At 45.1% G+C, this 22,291-nt stretch overlaps 1 protein-coding gene across 1 annotated transcript in view; it reads right to left on the bottom strand.

The window, feature by feature from the left end:
* Positions 1-13,732: 13,732 nt before the first annotated feature.
* The window catches only part of LOC128331584 (SCAN domain-containing protein 3-like), a 143,669-nt gene continuing 135,110 nt past the window's right edge, over positions 13,733-22,291 (bottom strand). The window contains exon 2 of the mRNA XM_053265160.1: positions 13,733-15,867. The gene's annotated coding sequence lies outside the window, so the exon portion shown is untranslated. The remainder of the gene's footprint in view (positions 15,868-22,291) is intronic.

The following is a 22,291-nucleotide window of genomic DNA, read 5'->3' as shown; positions in this document are numbered from 1 at the left end:
ATGTAACGATAGGGAAACCTCTGGCCCCTGCAACTCCAGTTCCACATTATGTGTGAATGTGGCATGTTTCTTTCAACCACAAGCTTGACAAATGTCTGAAGAGCTAAACCCAGAGGCCCACTACCATTTTCACAAATGCTAGAGATGACCCAGAAAGGCAGGGCAGGGGTTTAAGTTATGTAGAGTGAGCAAGTTGGCAGCACTGGTGCCAGAAAGAAAGATTATAGGGTTTTAAAACATTGACACCATATACTACAATGCCTAGAAAGAAGCACCATAAAAATGGGTAAAATGCTTTAAAGCAGTTTTACAACCCAGATTTCTGAACATGTTGTGACTTAGACAATACATGTCCTATATCCTGGACTGGAGGATGTCCAGTTCCTAGACTTTTCAAGCAAGTCCTGGACAAATGGTAACTCTAGTCTCCAATGCTCTTGACTGGTTTAGAAGTTCTGAAAGGACTACTGGATGTGGACAAGCTTTTACTTCTCTAGGTGCCTGGGGAATGTAGAGAGAAGAGAAGGGGGCAAAGGAAGTAAAAGCTCATCCTCTTCACCAGAGCAGACACAAGGAATGTCTTAACAGCTTCTCTGGAAACTGTTCTTATACTTTCCCCATCTGTTTCCTTCCCACTCACTGGTAATGGCTTGGTACGGGAGAGGAGATTGGGTGAGTTGCAAACAAGCACCTCCAGACTTGCAGCTTTCCCTAGTCCCACCATGCATTGATTCACAACACCATTATGCATTGCAGGTACTAAAGTGATTCCCCTGTAAAAGTATACCTGAGCTGGTCTGAGAACCAGGGGGGCCAGTCTGGTTCGAATTTGGAGCACCTGAACCAGGCTGGCTCGATGTCAAGCTAACCTGAAGCGAGCCAGCTTGCACATCTCTAATTGTCAACCATAGAAACCCAGAACATTATGGCAAGTGTTGGATTAAAAAAAGGAGTACCACACGTGTATATAAAGAGCAACTATTTTAGACATAAAAATAATTGGAAAGAGAGAGGAAATCACAAAAATTTGGCACGGTACGAGTATTATCCCTTATACATAGAATGTTACACACATAATTTAAAGAAAGCTAATTAAATTCAGTTTTCAGCATCATGTGAGGCTTAGAGAAAGGACCTCATGGTGGCAGCATCAAAAGATGTAAAAGTGGAATAAATATTATAAAGCAGCCAAAGGCTGTAAAGGATGCTGTAAATTGGGCAATAGATAACAGTGTAAAACACTGATTACACTACTAATTCTGAGAAAAGAATTTCAGACCCAGTGCATTATATGGTCATGCATGGAACTGAGGGGGAAGCAGGCTGAAGAGAATAAGGATTAGTCTCTAGGGGGCAGCTAAAAACGAAATCAATTCAAAGCTGTTCTTGAAAATCCAACATGCGTTTCCAAGCATGATATTAAAATTTCATGATCAATAGTGCTGAAAGCTGCATTCTAATGTCCAGGCTAACATAAGTGCTGACAATTCACTGACATATGAAATGTCATTTACTAGTAGACTCGAACAGCAGCACCTTTACTAAATTATCTCTTTGATTAGGAACAGTGTCAACCTTTCTGGTTGAAACCTGTAGGGCATGGTACCTTTATACAGCTGCTGCTAAGAGCCTGTTGGATGATGTGCAAGGTCCAAGGGGAACCAGTCTACCACTAAAGACAATCGGTAGTAGGCAGTAGAACACGGAATAGAGGGAGTAGAGGGAGTAGTAGGTAGAGTACAGGGAGTACTGGGAGTAGTAGGAGTAGTAGGCAATAGAACAGGCAGTAGAACAGGGATCAGTTAGCAGAGGGCCAGTCAGGCTAGGATGTTAGTCTTTTTTCATGCCTATTAATTCCTCATACACATATTTATTCAAATCAATTCATTTATTACAATCAAAGATTGGGTACATTGGATACTCAATGCAGTTACAAAAGAAAAAAACCTATTCAATTTAACTACCACATTTATTTGATTTGTTTATCATTCTGCAATTTTCACCCCCATAATCTTTTGAAAATCTATAATCATGGAGGGGGCTGGAGGTGGTATCCCTGGCCCAGTCTCCCGTTTTTAAGCCTCATAAGACATGCTGCACAGATGCCTGATCAACCTCCTTGGGGAGAAAAATGACTGAGTGCTCTACTGTGCACACAGAAACCGAGAATAAAAAAGCAGAGCAAGTTATTTGCTGTTAATTTACATGTGAGCTGGTGTATATAGCCAGGAGTTAATAAAATAAAATAAAATGTTGTGGTCTGCAGATGAACAGAATTTTAGAACATGTAATGGTGAATGAGGAAGTGTCATGCCATAGTATTACCAACCACTGTTCTTGAAAATACTCGAGGAGAGCTGGTCTTGTGGTAGCAAGCATGACTTGTCCCCATAGCTAAGCAGGGTCTGCCCTGGTTGCATATGAATGGGAGACTTGGTGTGTGAGCACTGCAAGATATTCCATGAAGCCGCTCTGGGAAAAGCAGAAGGTTTCAAGTTCCCTCCCTGGCTTCTCCAAGATAGGGCTGAGAGAAATTCCTGCCTGCAACCTTGGAGAAGCCACTGCCAGTCTGTGAAGACAATACTGAGCTAGATAGACCAATGGTCTGACTCAGTATATGTCAGTTTCCTATGTTTCCTATGTTCCTATGTAACCACGCACAACAGAAATCACATATTACAAAGCCTATGGAGCTCCGAAATTTGTTAAGACCAAAAACTGAAGTGGAAAAAAGGTAGGAGGGCACCTAAAAATAATAATAATGGAAATGCCAGGTATGGAAACGGTTTGGGAGAAGTATTATCTTGATTCTTAGCAAGAAATGAGTAAGCTGGTGGTGTCTCTAATGGGGAAAGATTACTGCCCCATGCAGGAGCGTCCATCAATGACAGGGCAGTTGAAATATGTGTGTCAAAAGGAACAAGTAATTATCCCTAATGCTAAGAGTTTGGAGATTAAGTGGCCAAATTTGTTAAAGCTGGCCATTAACAAGTTTGTCTGAATTAAAAATTTCAGCTGGGAAATGAACATAGAGTAGCATCTATGATCGCAGAGATACTTCAGTTCCATTTTTACTAGAAAATGTATTTCAAATGCAAGACTTCCAGAATATCACCATATTCCAGATTGGGTTTACATTTTGAGGTCCTTGTTTCACCCACATTATTTATGGAAATGTTTCAGAGATTACTTATGCAATGTCATTACCTTGAAGTACCATCCCTTGTTGACACAGCAGGGAGTCCAAAGAGGCATGGCAGAACTGTACTAGTAGCTCAGTGTCACAGGTCATTGCCACTTGTTGCGATGTGGGGAGCTTCTCTGAGGAATTGTGTTAATGTTATCAAAATGCTTTTGACTTCACTCAACATTCCTCAGGTGCCTAGATTCCCCCAGATCTCATCAGAGAGTCAATCTGGAATGTGGGCTGAGCATGGAGGAGAGTTGGTCTTGTAGTAGCAAGCATAATTCCCCTTAGCTAAGCAGGGTCTGCCCTGGTTGCATATGAATGTGAGACCACAAGTGTGAGCACTGTGAGATATTTCCCTTAGGGGAAGAAGCTGCTCTGGGAAGAGCAGAAGGTTTCAAGTTCCCTCCCTGGCTTCTCCAAGATAGGGCTGAGAGGGATTCTTGCCTGCACCCCTGGAGAGGCCTCAGCCAGTCTGTGAAGACAATACAGATAGACAGACCAATGGTCTGACCCAGTATATGGCAGCTTCCTATGTTTCTATGTTGAGTCCAATATACCCTCTGTTGAGAGTTGTTGGAGGGAATTCCATCACAACAGCAGGGAGCCCCTAAAAATTTGACTCCCTGAGGTCCTAGAACTCAATTGGAGATCTCTGTCGGACACCTCTCCCCACTTCGGTTGCCAGATTTGGCTTTTTAAAAGCCAAATTCTGGGTTACGGCCCCTATTTCACATGTGTTTTGGCCCCACCCCCGGCATTTTGCTGCTCTCTCCTTCAACTGTGTGAGGGTAGGGGGCCAGATGTACTCACCCCCACCTTAAAAAAAATCCCTTCTAGGTTCTGTGAGTGGTGCAAGTACTTCTGGGATTGGTAGTTTTCAGAAAAAACTTGCACCACTGTAGAATTCAAGGGAAAGAGTTGTGGTATGCAAGGACAAGGCAGTGGAGTTTAATCAGGAATAGTAATAGTTTAATGAAATAGATATTATTTTAAATATAATGTGCAGAGAGGCCAGTGCAGTCTACCTTCAGTGCTCTTGCTGCTGGCTGTTTTTTTAGCCTGCCTCTAGTCCAGGACTGGAATACAAAAGCTGGCCTGGATCAAGGAATGGATTAACCAAAAGCACCACGCACTCAAGAAGGGATTTAAAATAAATAAAAATAAAAATAAAAGTAAAACCCTGTCCCTTTTAAACGCAATCTGCAAAAGGCAGCTCCTTGTGTTTACCTGCTCGTTCTGGAATGAAGATCAAGCAATGTCCTGTTCTCTGCCCTCAGCCAGGCAAATGTAAAGGAGGAACAGACCTCCTTTACTCTTAGTGGCACAGTCCACAACAGTCAGTATATACTGGGGATGTGAGAAACGTTTTGGGTACAAAACTATTTCAGGTGATTTGTCACCAAAACAAATCACCCTTTTCACCATCCAAAAATTTTGGCAACAAAACAAATTGTTCTTGTTTCGGCTCCAAAAGTTTTGTTGTTTCGGAGCCCTATTTTGTGATCTCTGAGTAGTTTGTCTCCAGTCTCCATTTTGTGTTTGATATCAGTTTGAATTTCCCACCCTTCCAGCCTGCAGATTGGTAAATTAAAGCATGGGCTAATCTGCTGGAAATTGTCTCCTTCTTTCCGGTTGGCTCTTTTGGCTCTTGCAAGAGTAAAATTTACCCCCATTGGCCAGCGGGAGGTCAAAGAAGCGGCAAGGGTGAGGGGAATTTTTGGAGGGGTTTTGCACAGGGTAATTAAAGGGGCAGCAGGCACAATTTCTTCCTTTCTGCTGCCTCGTGTGGGAGAAGAGAGAGCATTGACCTAATTGTTCAGCCTTGCCTCCATTGTTCATCCTTGCTTCCAGCCTGCCTTTTCTCCTGCATTTTTAGTTTAGTTTAAAAAAAAAAAGAAAAAGAGAATTGGGAGAGAAGAAGATAATTCATTTTTAACCACTGTTCTGCCTTGCTGCCAGCCTGCTACCTGTGCCAGCCTGAGGTGGATTCTCTCCTGCATTCACACCACACCACACCACACCACACACATCTCTTGAATGGTGTATTCTTGAAGGTTTTTTTCCTGTTTGGAGGGAGGTTTTGGTTTGCAACTGAATTTTAAAAGTTGTGTGCTATTTATTTAGAATAAGTTTAAATAGGGGTTCTGTTTAGCTTTAGAGTTGAAATAGGGATCCCCATTAGCTAGCTAGTACTAGTAGGTGGTTAGGAGGTAGTGTTGCCTTGTGTTTTTAAAAAAATAATTCTCTTTTCCCTTTCCAAATAATTTTTTTGCATTTTTTTAAAAAAGAGGCTTATCTGCCAGTGCCCTAATATATATTAAATATTGCTATTCTCTGCCCAGCAGCCTAGGCTCTGCAGTGGGGAGGGCACACACTTTGTGTTGTTTTTAAAAAACAGAAGCTTGCCCCATCCATCCATCTAGTGGTCTTCTGTGCCCATTTTATGAGCAGTAGTATATTATTCTCTGCCCATTCTCCGTGGTGCTGCTGTAGCCTAGCCAAGATATTTTGTATCTTGTTGTTAATCGCTAGTTCCCTAATTGTATCAATCTGTGTGTCCAGAATTCCCAGTTACATTGTATTTGCTGATGTTGGTTATTGACATTCTATCTATCCATCTGTCCTGGCTCCTAGTAGTTATTGACACATTGTTCCCTTTCCCTTCTAATAGTATCTGATTCTGGTTACAAATAAAGTTCCTGAATCTCTAGCCTGTATATCTATCTCTGTTCTACTGCCCAGCAGCCCCTACAGGCAGGCACCACTGACTGAGTGAGTGAGTGGGCATTCCAGTGCCACCCACCCCAACTACAGCCTTAAAGAAAGCAGCAGCAGGCACCACCACCACAACCCATTGGCACTAGGTGTGTGTGTCGGGGGGCACACTCTGCTGAAGTCAGCCCAGCCCTTCGTGGTCCTTCTCCCAACTGAGTGTCCCTGTCCTGAGACACTCACCCATCCCACTACATTTACACCACTTCTGCCCCTTGCCCCCATCCTTTAAAAAAAGTGGGGGGTTTTTGGTCAGGGTTTTAAAAAGAAGCCCCAAAAGAGATGGCTGGGAGGGGTGGAAGAGTGCCAGGTAGGGGGGGGGATGCCAGGTAGGGGGAGGCTTTTTCCTGCTGGTTGTGGTTGGGGGGCTATTCCCCAAGTCACCCTGCCCCTGCTTTGGTGCGCAGGCAGGAATTCGCTAGTCTGCCTGGCCCTATGCCAGGGCCTGCAGCCAGGCAGCATTTAGGGGGGAGGGCCTCCCCTGCGAGGGAATAAGAAGTTCTTCTTGTGGCAGATGTGGAGGTGGTGCAGGTGGAGCTGGATGCCAGTCCAGCCAGATCCCCTCCAGTCCCTGTGGGGGATGTGAGCCCCAAAGAGGAGGCCCAGGAGGTCTGAGGAGGCCAAGGAGGAGGTCTGAGGAGGTCCAGGAGGGAGTCCTTCCTGTCTCTGGGCCTTCCCGGGCCAGCTCTGAGGGCAGTGGTGGTGGCATTCCCCAGAAAGAACCAGCACAAGTGCCACCAGCCAAGCAGCCATGTGTCATGGGAAAGTCCAGCAGTGTGGTCTGGGATCACTTTGAACTTTGCCCTAGTGATCACAGCCATGCTGCCTGCACCCACTGCAAGGCACTTGTCAGCAGAGGCAAGGACCCGAAGCACTTCAGCATGTCGGGTCTGCTACTGCACCTGCAGCGGCGGCACCTGGATGTGGAGACCTCTGCTGGCAGCAGCACTAGGCCAAGTGCCTCCACTAGCAGCAAGCAACCAGAGGCTCCCGCTCCTAGGCAGGAAAATCTGACTTAGTAGTGGGTGCAGCCTCTGGGGAAGCAGTCTGATCGCCCAAAACCATATTTCATAACCTGGGCCACTGGGGAGATGATGGCTTTGGACGATCAGCCTTTTAATATTGTGGAGAATGTCGGCTTCTGCTGTCTGCTCCAGCAGCTCACCCCAGAGTACAAAATCCCCTCATGCACCACCTTCAGTAGGAGGGTGGCGCCCTCCCTGTGCTGTGTTGGCCCGGTTGTGTTCGGCCAGGCCCAGCACCAGTGTGCACTTCACTGTGGATCTCTGGAAGAGCCGCAGTGTGCTGAAGGACTGTGACTGAAGCAGCAGCACATACACACAGGCACCCACATAGCCCTACCCCCACCCACCCCAACAGCCAGAGCCAAGGGTGAGCTTGCTGCTGGTGCCCTCAAAAATGTCTGTCTCACGGAGACTTAGAGAGCACATAGCATTCTGAGGCCATGGCCAAAATTTTACCCCTAAACCTACTAACCCTTTCACAGAGCACGCACACACAGGCATACTATAGTTTTTTGTCCCCCCCCCACTACATAATCTCAAGTTAGCAGTATGCAATTCAAATGCCTTGGTTTGTTGTTGTGCCTATGTTTTGAGGGACCTCATGGGTGGGCAAAAGACAGGTTTGTTCGCTCTCTCTCTCTCTCTCTCTCTATGTCTTTGCGATGAAGATTGGATCATATTGTGAGTTGTAGCATCATCAGTGTTTTTATTCAAAGATTGCTTGCATCTACAATAGGTGCTACAGGCTCCGATCCATTGAAGAAATGTCAAAGAAATGGACCAAAAAATTGTGTTCCGTTGTTTCATCATCACTCTTTCAACTTGTGTAGGTGGGAGGGGGTCCAAGCCGCACTGTTCCACTGGCAGAATGCATTCTTACTTAACCTGCTTTTATGGCCGGGTGCCACTGTTGCTGTGTCTCTGTTGCTTGTGGATGAAAAATGCTTGAGGGAGGGAGGGCAGGGCTCATTTGATGCTATTGTGTTGGCCCTAGTCTGCTGCATCTGTGATATCATGCTTGCTTTGGAAGCCTGGTTCTTTACAAAGCTCTTCTGTTGTTGATATGTGCTGTTAATGTTATTTGGGGCAGAAAGGGGGCTTTGGGGCAGAAGAGTGGGTCAGGTGGTAGTACCCCAATGGATGCCTGCCACCACCCACATTTCAAAGGAATCAGGAAAAGGGCTGATTTTTTTTAGGAATTGTTGAAGTCTACGTGTCTTTGGGGCAAATTTGGGGCAGAAAGAGGACTTGGGGGGCTGAAGAGTGGGTCAGGTGGTAGTGCCCCAATGGCTGCCTGCCACAACCCACATTTCAAAGGAATTGGGCAAAGGGCTGATTTTTTAGGAATTTAGGAAGTTTATGTGTCTTTGGGGCAGATTCAGGGCAGAAAGAGGACTTTGGGGGCAGAAGAGTGGGTCAGGAGGTAGTGCCCCAATGGGTGCCTGCCACCACCAAGATTTCAAAGGAATCTTTCATAGGGCTGATATTTTTAGGAATTTTTGAAATTTATGTGTCTTTAAGATTTCCCCCCCTTAGGGAATAATGGAGGTTTCAGTGTACATAGGGAACCAACAACCTTCATGGGTTGCTAACCCATGGGGTACAGGGTTTTGCTATGTCAGAGGCATTCTGAGTGTAGATTCTCTGGTAGCAAATGACAGTGGATTCATGGTTTGTCATTGAAAATCTCATATGCTACCAAAGAATCTACACTCAGAACACCTTCGAAACAACAAAACCCTATACACCATGGGTTAGCAACCCATGGGGGAAGTTGGCACCCTATGTGCACTACACAACCACTCACTCTGGGCCACCCCAGTGCCCCCTCCAAGTGGAGTTATGGGGCTGCTGAAACCTCCATTATTGCTTATGGGGGGAAATCTTAAAGATGCATAAACTTCAAAAATTCATTTTAAAAAATCAGCCCTTTGCCCAATTGCACTTTGGGTGGTAGTTTCCACCCTTTGGGTACTACCACCACCCCAACTCTTTTTGCCCCGGGACCCCTTTTTTGATCCAAATTGGTTCAGATTGAGAAAAAATAGGGTACAAATGGAATCAGGGGTGATTTGGGGGGTCAGATTCAGACCCAAAACAAATTGGGAGTCTTTTGAATTGGGTACAAATTTCTATTTGGGTACAAATTGAAACAGACAAATCAATTCGTGCACACCCCTACTGTTTTCCCCTGGAAGTCTTGGGCTGGGTAGGCTCCAGGATGTCTTCTACCACTCTGTGAAATGGAGTGTCCCTGCCAGACAAGGGCTGTAAAGGTGTCTGCCCTTCTCCCTGCCTCCCCCCGCCTTTCTGGCATACCTCACATGACTTCACATACTTAGTCACATCCTGGCCAAACCCAGTCTAGCAAAGGTTTTCCCTCACTCTGTCCTTTGTTCTCCCCACCCCCATGCATCTATTTGAGTGGGCATGCACCATCTCTAAGATGTGCAAGTGGTGTCTCTTAGGCACTACAAGTTGCCTCTGGAGTTTGCATCCCACCCTGTGAGTTTTAGGGATATACTCATGGTACAGCAACCCATCCTGGATGACGATCTGGGAGCTCAGTGGTTCGCTGAGAGGTGGTGAGCTTGGGCTCACCTGCTCCCGCAGTTGCGCCAAACTTGGGTCTGCTTTCTGCTCTCTACGGAACTCCTCAGCTCTGCTGCTGATGGCTGCTCCTGGCATGTCCTCCATAGTGCCTCCCTCCTGGACACTTGCCTGCCACACATGCTCAGGGTTGGGGGCCTCAGCCTTGTCCCTGGTTGCAGCTGGACTTCTCTTTCCCTGGGCCTCTCAGCGCTCAAGCTGGATCCTGGCCTCTCCCCGGTGCTGTCTTCCGGTATGACTGCAGCCTGTCTAAGAGGTGCTGGCTGGGACCCGGTACCTTGGTTCAGCCTGTCTACCTCCACCTCCACTGGAACCTTGTCTCCTGGGTGATGCTGAGTCTCCCAAATGTGGACAGCTAAATCTTCTCCAATCAGCATGGCACAGGACCGCTCATCTCCCATCACAGCAAATTCCCATTCTCCCTCCCAGTCAGGCAACCGGACTGGTACATTCACTATGGGCATTTCTGCCCAGCCTCTGGCTAAGAAAACCTGCCCCGGGAGGCCTGGGCAAACTTCTGGGCCTTGAGAGGTGTATGGCCGAGATTGTAGCCCCAGAGTCCCTCCAGGCTGTGACTTGCTGGCCATTAACCCAAACATTCACTTGCCACCTGAGTGGAATGATGTCCACATCAAAACAAGGGATTGACCCCCTTCTGTGCTGCGGCCGCTTGGCTCCTATCACTGTCCTGGTGCATTTGGAAGGCTTTACCCTGAGGGCCATCTCTCCCAAAGTGTCCTGCATAACCAGGCAGTGACCCCTTCTGGGCCTCTGCCGCCTCTGGGCTTCTATCCTGCATCATTGGGACAGTCCCTCTTGAAGTGTCCCCTCTACTCCACACAAAGTACTTAGGGCTGGCCTGCTGAGTCACTCTGTCCCCTTGTGGTTTAGCAGGTGGGGTGTGACTCATGTCCCCTGGGCTCACCTTGGTCTGATTCTTGGGCTCCTCCTTTTGCAGACACTGAGACTCTTCCTGCTTTGAAACAGACTTGGGTCGGTTCCATTGCGGCACCTCTGCTGTCTCCCTTACCCTGGTGTCAGCCAATCTCTGTGCCAATTCTCCAGCAGCCCCAATGGTCTGGGGCTCCTGAACAATAGCTCAAAACGGTGATCTGGTAGTTGGGTAAGGAATTGCTTGATTTGAATCAGTTCTGTGACATCCTCCACTGTCTTCACCCCTGCCCGTTCCAACCATGAGCACAATGCCCTCTTTAGCTTGTGGGCATAGGTCTGATAAGACTCTGCAGCCTTCTTCCTCAGACCCCTGAAGTTATACCTGGCAGTTTCTGGGGTAAGTCCTAGTCTGGACTTAACCATATCTTTAAACATCCCATAGTCATCCATGTCATCAACTGGCATCTCAACACTGCCAGAAGAGAACCAGTCAAACAAGGTCTCAAGTACCTCATATACAAGCTCTCCTCAATCCAATAGCTTTTGCATGTCCTTTCAAAATTTGTCTGGATCCTCACCTTCTTTAAACTCTGGGAACTTGAGTTTTCCATCTGGAGGGTTGGCTGGAGTAGCTGGGGCTCCTGCTTGCCCTTTCTCTATCCTGGTGAGTTCAGCTGCATTGGCAAGTTCAATTTTTCTTTGTTCCAGTGCCCTCTCTTTTTCTCTTTCAGCCCTTTGGAATTTGTGTTCCTTTTCTCTCTCCTCCTTCTCCAGCTTTCTAATTTCCAGCGCCTGCTGCCTGTCTTTTTCCTCCTTTTCCAGCTTTTTCAATTCCAGCTTAATCTGCCAGAAAGCTATGTCCTGGGGGTTTGCCTCTGCTGGCATATCTGCCTGAGCAGCTTCCCCCTTTCCTCTTGCTTGAGACATCTTTCTTTCTGCTGGAACCTTCCTTGAAGGGTGCAAGATTCCTTGCCAGAACTCAACAACATGAAGTGGCCCCTTTCCCCTCTCTAATTCCTAGCTATTCTGTCGATCCTGAAAGCTAAAAATTAAAATAAGAGTGTATGCTTACAATCCCTTTTGTTCTCAGCCAACACTTAGGCTCCCTGGTCAAAAAACCAAAATTCAAAAGGAAAGAAAATCCCTATTTGTTTTCAGCCAAAGCACTTAGGCAAAACAAACAAAAAGCAAAAAGCAAAAGCAAAATCCCTGTTTGGAATCAAAACCTCCCAAACAGAAGTCTCTCCTGCTTTGCTGCTACAAAAAGGCAAGCAGATAGTATAACTGGTCACTGCCTGACAGACAGGACAGGGCTCCCTCCTGGTTCACTCCTTAGGGTAAGGGAGGGGCCAATTGCTACAGATCCTCATTCAAGGGATGAAGAAAAAAACAATAGCAGCCAGCCACCATTGAGGGGAACAGAAAGAATTGAGGCTTCTTGGATCGTTGTATGTTTTCTATAAAAAAACATGATAATCACTCCACAATTGTCTGATATAATCCATTCAATTTTATAGCCAGGTTTATGGTTATAAACTTTGACTCTGCACATGCAGTAGGGATGTGAATCGACCGAGGTTCATGCGTTGGTTCAGTGCCGTGGGAAGGGGAGCAGCAAGTGGGATCTTTTGAAATGAGGAGAGCAGGTCCTTACCTGCTCTCCACCATCACATGCACCCTCCCTGCTCCTTAAAGGTACCCCCACACACAAACCGCTGCTGAACCATCTGCCCAACGGTTTGTGCGCATCCCTAGTTGATGTTGTGCTGATTATGACTCTTCTCTTTGGTTCAGCTACTCAGGTGCCTTTAAAATTGCAAATTAATATTTTTTGGTAGAAAGAAAGATTTGTCAAGCCAAAGATTTGTCAGGACAATATAAAGACAATGTTTCTCTGATCTTGAAATAAATATGATTTTATTCATAAAATTGGTTTTAAAATTAAATAGATTCTATCAGCCACTTGTGCACCCTTAAAAAAACCCAGAAGTCTCAGTAAATTGGGCCTCCCTCCTCCGGAATGCTGCTTAAGGCATTCTGTAGGGCTGATTCCTATATTAGTTGTGCCCCCACAGAACCATTTATAAATATGCAAATTATAAGCATTCTGCCCTCCTCCTAGCCAGGTGAAATATGTGAAAAAACAATGGCCAGAGAATATTCTCGTATTACCATATATAGCAAAGAATAATTGTCCACGTTTAGTTAAAGGTATAGCAAAGAATAAAGGAAAATGTGTGCTCTGTAAATGCTTTATCTTGTTTATTGAATGCTCTCCCCAGGGCAGATTGTCTGATGTCTGTTTTGATGTTCTATTGGCACCAGTTGAAGCGCTTTTATGTTCCCACATCTTTTAAATCTCGTAACCATTATGATGGTTTGACAACAGCTTCATCTGCTGCTCTTTTGTTTAGTTTACATTATTATTTTTTCCTAATAAATGATCACCTTGCTTATTTCACATACTGGAGTCCTGCAAAGGGTGGGGGGTAGAAGTCAAACTCATTCAAAGACAAAGGGGTGAGTGCAAAAAAGCCATGTAATGGGCCCCAATTGTGTGGTTTCTGGAGTTAAGGAGTTCTGGACATGAAGTGGGAATTTTATGTTTGAAGGTTATGACTGAGCCTAGGTTTACTATTTGGGCTTGTTTCTCTTCAAAACCCTCTTGAGGCACCATTTGGGCTTGTTTCTCTTCAAAACCCTCTTGAGGCACCGGACAAAACAAGCATGAAATAAGCAGCATGAACCCTCTGGAATGGACAGTTCTCATGTTTATATCATTCTGTCTTTCTGACATTGCTGCATTTTAGGTTCTTGTCTTTGCCCTGGCTCCAAACTCTGGTAGTAACAGCAGCTAACACTCGGACCCCTAGATTGGAGAACACATACCAGGTTTGGATTCTGGCCTGGACCTTATACCTGAGTAAAAAAACAAACCATCATCCAAATACTCTAAGACAGGGTTTCTTAACCTTGGGCCCCCAGATGTTATTGGACTACAACTCCCATCATCCTCAGCCACAAAGGCCATGTCTGGGGATGATGGAAGTTGTAGTCCAACAACATCTAAGGGCCCAAGGTTAAGAAACCCTGCTCTAGGATAGGGTGGGCAAACTTGGCCGTCCAACTGTTGTTGAACCGCAACTCCCATTATTCCCAGCCATAGCTGGGAATGATGAGAGTTGTAGTTCAACAACAGTTGGAGGGTCAGGTTTGCCTGCCCCTACTCTAGGAAGCAACTGCAGGGAAACAGCTTTTATGCCACTGACAAACAATGACATCTGCATTTTCCCCAAACTGTATTTGAGTTGCTTAAATAAGAGCTGGCATCAGGTTCTTGAAGCTCAAATTCTACTGGTGCCTGAGTGAATGGAATACATGAGTAATTGCACTGCTCCCTAGAAATGTCACCTTTAAATATATATTGCAGCTTACAAGTGCTAGGACATTTGAATCAATAAAGATGTGGGCACAGTCTTGCTTACTAAGAGGGTTGTGGGGTGCCTTTTAATTTGCAGACTGGAAAGTTAAAGATTTACACTAGAGAGGGAAGGAAACTTCCATGAATGTGGAGCAACTCTGACCTTTTTGACCTTTTAACATGCTTCCTTGATTAATTTGCTTAAGGCGCCTATTTTACATAGCAGTTCACAGCCGCAGTAAATTGATTTATCCCAGTGATGGCTGCTGCTGCTGACCAGAACAGTTTTTGGATTTTTAAATTACTTTGCACACTCTAAAAGTGACTTACTTATTTGGAAAGTTGCCCAAGTTTCATGCCAAACTGTGAAATGATCAAAAATCATTCTATCAGCCAATAAATAAGAAGAACTTTGATAATATAATATGGTTGCAGGACCTCATAAAAAAATCACATCAATGGCCCCAAAGCCTCAGGTGAGTAATTAGAAGTTGCAAATTTGTAAATTGGCTGGGGAAAATGCAGAAAAACAAGGCTGGTACATCTCTGTGTAAGCTTAGCTCTTCTGTTTTGACAAATGCAACTTAAATTATTTATTATAATATTGTGTACTATAGCACTGTTATGGCATAGTACATCTTGTAAAAGTAATGGAGGAAACTTCAGCATGGTATCCTGCAGTTAAATCTTTGCTGTGAAGTGAAGGGAGGGAATGGGAGGATTCCAGTGGGAATAATTCTTCATGTAAATTATTGGATTTGAGGATTACGCAGCACACAGATTGTTGATTTTCAGTGCATCACGTAGAGAGGAATTTAGGCAGAAGCAAAAGCCTATCCCCCAAATCCTGTCATTTACAATGTTTTTCTGTGTTTTTAATTTGACTGTATGCCCTTGGGCCAAAAACACTTTATAAACAAACAAACCCAAGCAAAATAGTACCTGGGGCTGTCAACTAGCCAGCATTTTACTAGACTAGGCAGTAAAAAAACTACCTGATAATCAATGCTGAGAATGAGTTACTACTACAACTCCTACTAGGATAGGCAGGGTGGGGTGGAGGAGACAGTGACCAAATGTGGTTGCTCTTCAGGAGCACATATATATCTATGCTTTTAGTTATAATGATTTTTTAAAAAAGTAACCAGAACAAGTCCTTTTGAAATTATTCTCTGGGTTTGTTTGTTTGTTTTTTAATTCTGGAATAAATCCAAGAGCAGGCTGTGAGGGCATGGTGGGGGTTAGGGCGACTGGACCGGCACGGGCAATGGGAACGCTCGGAGAGCCTTACCTCTCCATCAACATGTTGGGCCAGGGAGTCTCTCAAGACGAGGGAATCAGCACACCCTGCCCAGCTGATTCCCTCCACTGGCCCCTGGGATGGGAGGATGAGAGCCCAGCTTTAAGAAACGGGGTCTCGGAGAAGCCTGGTGAACTCTTGCAAGATCTCTGGGTGGGATCTTGTGGCTGGCTGAGATCTCACAAGACTTTCACAGAATGTCGGTGGGGGGGCTATTTAAGGAGGTGCTGGCTGATGACGAAGGGTCAGTATAAAATGAGAGCTCGACCTTGGAAGAGCTCTGGGACCTGTAAAGGGGGCAAAGAGTGGCTATTACCCCTGTAGGCCTGTGAGGTGAACAGGCCCAAGGGAAAAGAGGTTTTCCCCCTTGGCCCCTCTCTGCCAACATTCTGAGGCCCACCTTCGGGGACAGAACACTGTGGAGGGGAACAACGTGGGAGCTAGTGAAAGACCCAAGGAGAGAGCCTCACACAGGCCTTTGAATCTTGCTGCAAATCACAATCCACTCCAAACTGAACCTAACATGAATGTGCCAGATTTCTTCGTGGAATTGCCCCAGGTGGTCAGATGCTGTCATAGCCCTTCCCTTCTTGATTCCTTCTTCACACTTGCTGGTACATGGTGGTTGTTTTTGCTGTAGTTATTTTTTAAATGCCTAAAAAAGAAGGTGCAGTAAAAACATAAGATTAATTGTATAACAGCTTTCCTCATAAACACAATGTAATCAGAGGTAGATTTAACTAGGATTTTATTCAGAAAAACTCTAGTTTCTCCTTCCCTTCCCTTTTCCTTCACCCTCCCCCAACACACACAACCCCCCTCCCTCCAGGATCCCCACTGGGACAAACTTCTCAATGACAAAACGTAAAGGATTACTAGAATATAATTAACAATGATAAGGTATGTTTAACATCTATATAATTTCATTGCTATATACTTTATTAGTGTAAAAGTTGTACAATCTATGTAGAGTGTAACATAGATACAGATCTTAATGCAGCTATAGTTAATCACACATTATGTACATACATATACAATGTACACAGGTACAGCAACACACTTCCTATTTGTGTCTGTGTTTCAGGAGGCCTGCATGCAGGTTCACTTTTTAAATGAATGCAGGCACTATCATTCACACTAAAACATGTGCGTGTGTACAGGCATTACATGTGTACAACAGTGTCTGAACAAGCCTTTGATGAATGTGTAAACTAAGTGTATTGAAAATAATCAGGTCTGAGGTGACATAAGTGTGAACTGTCTGTCTATACTGTCAAATATGTGATCCCGATTCCCACACGCAAGTGTCATCACTTGATGTTGTGCCCGATGCCAGCAGGCCAAGCACCAAGTAATGAATGTTGCATGTACATAGTAACGAAGTGATGTACATGCACACATGAATCAGGGGATATCTCTCTCTGAAATAATGTCTAGGACATAATGTAGCAGTGTGCTTTCCTCATCTGCCCTTTCCCATCACCACAATTTCTCCTCCTCCTCCTCACTTCAGCTGGCTGGGTTGGAGCTCACCACTCATCATCCTGTGGATACAAATACGACAAATATTTCTATGCTGCTTTTCAACAAAAGTTTCCCAAAGTGGTTTACATTGAAATAAATAAAGTAAAGAAATAAATAAAATGGTTAAAATGGCAGCACTATCAGCAATGCTGCTATGTGGGAAAGGCTCAGCAGCTATATAGACAAAGAGGAGCAGTGATGGAAGAGGGCAAGATGATGGCCAACTGCTCTTCCTCACTGCTGCCATCTGGAGCTTTCCCAGACAGCAGGCTTTACCATGGGTTTTCTGCGAGCTTTTGCAGCAAGTTGGAAGTTGCAAAAGAAGAAGAAGAAGAAGAAGAAGAAGAAGAAGAAGAAGAAGAAGAAGAAGAAGAAGAAGGGGGGGGGGGAAGACGCAAAAAGTGGATTTTTTTAACAACCCTGGATATAAATCAGACTACACTCTAACACATAATGAAAAATCTGAATTGTGGGTGAAGTGCTCCTGATAGCTCAAAGGGACTTCAGGGTAAATCTGGCTGATATGTGAATGCACATCCTCCATTCTGGAGAAAATGTAGATTAAAAGCCGGATGTGAAAAACTCCCTGGTAGGTCTGGCATCAACAGCTGACAGTGCTCCCCCTGCCTCCTGTGATGGTTAGGAGATCTCATCTGTAGGATGGAACACTATTTCTGGATCTCTCTGGCTTTTTCCCCCACTGTGGGCAGGGGAGGCATCTGGTTTTTAGCCTGTCTCCATGACTGCTTCCTTCTTCTCCCCCAGCTTCCTACTATCATCCATTGTCCAGTGGAAGCTGGAGGGGAGGTCTTCTGCAGCTCACTGTGGCTATGTATGGGTCACAAGGCCTATGCTGGCTGCTGCTTTCAGTCAGCCAACAGAAGCAAGGGTCCAGCATGTGCCACAGGCAACTCAAGGTGGTGCCTAATGGCACCACCACCACAGTGATGGTGAGGAGGAGAGAAGAGCAAGTGGGTTCAAGCGATGCTGAGAGCTGGTCTAGGGGAGGACAGCTGGTCTTGTGGTAGCAAAACCAACAGGAGTCACGCGATAGTAACAAAAATAACCAAACAACCCACCGTGACTAGAACAATCTAAAGAGGAGTACTCAGACCGTCAACTTAACTTCTTTGGCTCTGATATGTTTATCAGATAAATTTATTGTAGAAGTTAAGTTGATGGTCTGAGTACTCTGAGTACTACAATCTTTAGATTGTTCTAGTCACGGTGGGTGGTTTGGTTATTTTGGTCTTGTGGTAGCCAGCATAACTTGTCCCCTTAGCTAAGCAGGGTCCACCCTCATTGCATATGACTTGATGTGTGAGCACTGTAAGATATTCCCCTTAGGGGATGGAGCTGCTCTGGGAAGAGCAGAAGGTTCCAAGTTCCCTCCCTGGCATCTTCAAGATAGGGCTGAGAGAGATTCCTGCCTGCAGCCTTGGAGAAGGTGCTGCAGGTCTGTGTAGACAATACTGAGCAAGAGGGACCTATGATCTGACTCAGTATATGGCAGCTTCCTATGTTCCTATGAGGCTTGTCTAGATCAGAGAGGGATCATAAGCAGCTCAAGCCATGGGTCTTGCTGCCTGGGGTTATCCCTGGCCTGGACACATGAGAGAAATGGAAGAGAGGAGCAGCAGCAGAGCTAGCCAGGATTGTGTGGAGGCAGTGGGTATGGCACACAGAGGCAGGCAGCACCAATGAGGCTGCAGCTGATGACCATTCTACCACACCAAGCCAATGAGAAGGGGAGATGCTATGAGTGGGACTCCCTGTGCATGTGCAGAGAGGGAGGGAGGGATGGCCAGCCTATGTGGGATGGGATTGGGAAGTGTAGGCTTTTGTTTTATTAAAGCATATCTAGTGGAAAAGACTGCCGTGTGTGTGTGTGTGTGTGTGTGTGTGTGTGTGTGTGTGTGTGTGTACAGATGCACACTTTGGTAGACTGAGGGAAGAGGTGGGGGCAGGATCATGAGAAGGGTATGCAAATACTTCTAGCAGTATTAGGCGGTGCTGTGAAACTAAAAAGCTGGCGAGAGTTGGATAATGGAACATAAGAACAACCCTGCTGGGGCCCATGTAGCCCAGGACCCTGCTTCCCACAGTGCCCCACCAGTTGCCTCTGGGAAGTCAAAGCCCACAGGCAAGAGATGAAGGCACATACCCCATCTTCCACTGTGGCTCTCCTGCAACTGGTATTCAGAGGCATCCTGCTTGTGAGCCTGGAGGTAGCCTATAGCCATCAAGACAAGTAGCCAGCCTCTTTTAAAGCCATCAAAGCTAGTGGCCATCACCACATCCTGGGGCAGTGAGCTCCACAGCTTATGTATGCAGTATGTAAAAAAAAAAAGTACTTCCTTTTGTTGGTCTAAACTTTCCTGGCGATAAGTTCCATGGGATGACCCTGGATCTGGTGTTGTGAGAGAGGGTGAAAACGATCTCTCTCCACGCCTTGCATAATTTTATAGACTTCTATCATGAAGGATGAAGGTTTTTACGTTTGTTATATCTTTTTAAGGTGTGCCTTTTTGAAATTCAGAAATGCTTATTGGATCCTGGACACAGTCCTGGGTGGGTCCAAAGAGATTTGTATCTCCCCACTGAAATTATCCTATTTTTAGCAAAGTGTTAGATTACATCAATTAACATATGCAATTCTATGCAAATTTTTATGCAAGGTGGAGACTTCTGGATACATTTTTTGTGAATAGCACCAAATATTTCCACTTTTTGAGGGGGATGGATTTAGACTTTCCCCCCCGGTGATCACATTGCTGACTTCTGATGCCAGGTCTGCAATTACAGCCAGTAATTGCAAACAGAGGTTTATTTGAGGAAACACAGTTTATTACAAAGATTCAATTGATCATCACACTATTTCAGTTGTCATTTCTTTCATGACTATGATAGTTAAACTATCACCCAACACTGCTGACAAGTATACCAGCATGATACATGTGGTGGCTCTCTTATATTTACTAGGGGGGAAGCAACTGTCCCAATTCAACCCTGTATGGTGTTCCTCTCAGTGACTGTTGCTGATCTCTCTCATGTTTCTTTTTCGATTGTGAACCGCTTTGGGACAGGGAAACAGTTATTTGCTATGTAAACAACTTTGAGAACTTTTTTGTTATTGAAAAGCAGTATAAGCAAAAACTGGTATTTGCAGGGGTTTCATTCTCAGTAAGTGTCGCAGATATCGAAACAAGTACTGAGGCATTGGGGCAATGCAAATCCAGGGGTTAGGTTCCAAAGGGGTAAAAACAGCCAAATATGGGGGGGGGGACAACAAAATATAGCCAGGTAAAGTGTCGTACCATGCTCCATAGTCATCTAAAATGGGTCCCTTTGGTCTTATCTGTCTGAAATTTAGCAGACTTGATCCTTGGGGGTGGGGTCTTGCTAAAGCTTGACATTGAGAATGGACATTGATCTTTAAAATGGGTGGGGTCTTGCTAAAGTTCGACATTCGGAATAGACATTGATCTTGTCTATACTCACACTGTGTTAGATAGTGAAACATGCATTGAATCAGATATAGTAACAAAGAAGTTCACAGTTCTGCGTCTTTTAAAATCATCTTAATCAGTAGGGTCATTTTATGTGTGTAAAGTACTTGACTGTCTCAACTCCCTGGAGACTTCTGCAATTTAACTGGAGAAACAAAGCTCTGAAATTCAATAGTGCCATTTAAGATCTAATTAATAGCAAGATAGTGTTACACACCTCCTTAAAATCATAATATATAAATGTTGCTTGGTTGTGGATTTTCTTTGACAGTGAGGTGAGTCTCACAATCAGTGAGACCCGCCAGGGGGTGTTCTGCGGGGAGAGTGGGCTTAGCTATCAAGGTTGCAGCCCTGGTTGGCTGGATCGGCCACCCACATGACTGCTGGCTCCATCATGTAGCCAGTGGGGGTTGCGGGGATCGGGGGCCGTGTGTCCTCCAAAAGTTCCAAGATGCAAGCGCGTGGGGCATGCTAAAGAGACCCCCGAGCCCAGGAGGCTGCTTGCAGCCTCCCGATGGGTGTCTCCCCATGTGTTGCCATGGCGTGGAGCCGTGCCACAGCAATACACAATCGGAAAACCTGGGTTAGCGGAGCGCTTGCTCCGCTAACCTGAGCTAAGGGGAGGGGTATTTAAGTGGGTTACATGCTTTGGGGAAACCAGGCTCACCTGCAAGCCCAGTGGTTTCCACAGTCCGTGGAAAGCGGGCTAAGCTCCCTTAGCCCGTTTTCTACTGATCGCGAGAATCTCCTCAGTGTCTACTAAGGCATGGATCATGTCACAGTTCAGTTACAATTTCACATGTAAACTCCCAGAACAGACAGAAAACATTGGCACTGGAAGGAAGGAGCACAGATTTCTGCAGACTCTGTAAAATAAAGACCTCTTGATCAAGTTTGGGAGGCCACTCCCTGTATATCCATTTTATATTGGTGTGAATTCATAGCATGGTTAACCTGCTGGCTTTGGCCTTAATGCCAGATGGAGCCTTCCCAGTTGTTCCCTCAACCAACCGTAAGTACTGCAAAGTGGACAACGATGAATATTTATATACCACTTTTCAACAAAAGTTCCCAAAGCAGTTTACATAGATATTAATAAATAAATTAAATGGCTTCCTGTCCCCAAAGGGCTCACATAAGAAACATAAGATAGACACCAGCAACAGACATTGAAGGAATGCTGTGCTGAGGATGGATAGGGCCAGTTGCTCTCCCCCTGCTAAATAAAGAGAATCACAATTCAAAAAGGCACCTCTTTGCTCAGTTAGCAGTGGAGAATGGCCACCTCACAGCAGGAACAAGGGACCTTATCTGGACTAGGGTGCAGCTTAACCCTCAGAGAAAGCCCAGTTCCAAGTCACCACCAAACAAGCCGGCAGCAACCATAACCAGATCTCTCCAGAAAATTGTAATAGGTGGCAGGGTTCATTGTTGCTATGTCCCATAATTTTAGTTAGCTATTCCTATCTCCAGGAATTCCAGGTTCCTTCCAAACTTGTACTTAACTCTTTCTGCAACTAGCAAGTTTTAGACCAAGATTTGGTTTCTAATTGGAATAATTGTATGGATACTTTTCTTTCTTTTAAAAAAAATCTATTCAGAATGCTTGATGTCTATAGTTTACTGCCCTTTTCTGTGTCTTTTCCCCCTTACAGGTTACCAACATAATGCAGATACACATTGATTATAATAGAATGCAAAAAGAAATATTGATGGGATCACATGCTCCCATCAAGATTCCATTCTTTCTGTGCTATGATTTAATCAAGTACATAGTCAGTCATGCAAATGATAACTTTCAGAGAAAACGCAAAGACAAGAACTGAAAACTGGTTAGTTGAACACATGATGAACCTGAGATTTATTTTAGACATTCCTCAAGTTAAACAGGAAGGCAGGCATCTGAGCACAGGGCAGCACCAGCCCACAGAAAAAATACTGGAGTGGGGAACATCCAATAATTTCCTTACTGAAAGTGGGACTGGAAGATTGAAGGGGAAATTTTGGTGGAGATTCCAACAAAGGAGGGACATAAAGAAAATCTAG

The sequence above is a fragment of the Hemicordylus capensis genome, chromosome 6 (genome assembly GCF_027244095.1).
Source record: "Hemicordylus capensis ecotype Gifberg chromosome 6, rHemCap1.1.pri, whole genome shotgun sequence".
Lineage (NCBI taxonomy): Eukaryota > Metazoa > Chordata > Lepidosauria > Squamata > Cordylidae > Hemicordylus > Hemicordylus capensis.
Note: the sequence above shows the minus strand (reverse complement) of the source record. Positions and strands in the feature narration are given on the sequence as shown.